Consider the following 212-nt stretch of genomic DNA (forward strand, 5'->3'; position numbering starts at 1 on the left):
CCTAAACCCTAATTATTACCTGATAGGTATCAACATGCTGCGGCTCTGTCTCTCCATCAAAGGTTCTATAGACCACGGCCTCCCCCTCCTCAACTAAATAAAATACATCTCTCGGCTTAAAACCCTAAACCCTAAACCCTAAACCCTAAACCCTAAACCCTAGATAAATAAATACCTGATAGGTATCGACATGCTGTGGCTCTGTCTCCCCA

The sequence above is a fragment of the Eimeria mitis genome, genomic scaffold (assembly GCF_000499745.2).
Source record: "Eimeria mitis Houghton genomic scaffold, Emh_scaff252, whole genome shotgun sequence".
NCBI lineage: Eukaryota > Apicomplexa > Conoidasida > Eucoccidiorida > Eimeriidae > Eimeria > Eimeria mitis.